The sequence below is a fragment of the Apium graveolens genome, chromosome 4 (assembly GCF_009905375.1).
Source record: "Apium graveolens cultivar Ventura chromosome 4, ASM990537v1, whole genome shotgun sequence".
In the NCBI taxonomy this organism is placed as follows: domain Eukaryota; kingdom Viridiplantae; phylum Streptophyta; class Magnoliopsida; order Apiales; family Apiaceae; genus Apium; species Apium graveolens.
The window spans coordinates 60,439,955-60,440,555 of record NC_133650.1 but is presented as its reverse complement, the minus strand read 5'-3'; the positions used below and the strand labels follow the sequence as shown (position 1 = coordinate 60,440,555).

Genomic DNA, 601 nt, shown 5'->3' with positions numbered 1-601 from the left:
AGAACTCAGTTCAGTTTGGGGGTTCTTCGATAGAAGACCCCAACATGCACATTAGAGATTTCATCGAGATCTGCGACACTTTCAAGTTCGATGGAGTTTCTGAAAATGCTATTAAGTTGAGGCTTTTCCCATTCTCTCTGCGGGATAAAGCTGAGTGCTGGTTACATTCTCTACCACCAGGGTCTATCACCAAATGGGAGGAACTTGCTCAGAAGTTCTTAACTAAATTCTTTCTTATGGTGAAGACTGCTGCAATTAGAAACACGCTTACTCAATTTGCTCAGCAATCTGGAGAATCTTTATGTGAGGCTTGGGATCGACATAAGGAGATGCTTAGGAAGTGCCCTCATCATGGGATGCCTGACTGGATGATCATTAATTGTTTCTATGATGGATTGGGTGCTACTTCTAGACCCATGCTTGATACAGCATCAGGAGGAGCCTTGTGGGCTAAAATCTACGAAGAAGCTTATGAATTGATTGAACTGATGGCTGCTAATGAATACCAGAATCCTACTTAGAGACTATCTCAGGGCAAGGTAGCAGGAATCCTGGAGTTGAATGCAGCTACTGCTATAACTGTTCAACTTAAGGCTTTGAT

The 601-nt window shown here is 42.8% G+C and overlaps 1 non-coding gene across 1 annotated transcript; it reads right to left on the bottom strand.

Annotated features, from left to right (window-relative positions):
• Positions 1-251: 251 nt before the first annotated feature.
• On the bottom strand, positions 252-358 carry LOC141721933 (small nucleolar RNA R71). Its single transcript, XR_012574973.1, has one exon. It is a non-coding gene; the product is annotated as a small nucleolar RNA R71 (small nucleolar RNA).
• Positions 359-601: the final 243 nt, after the last annotated feature.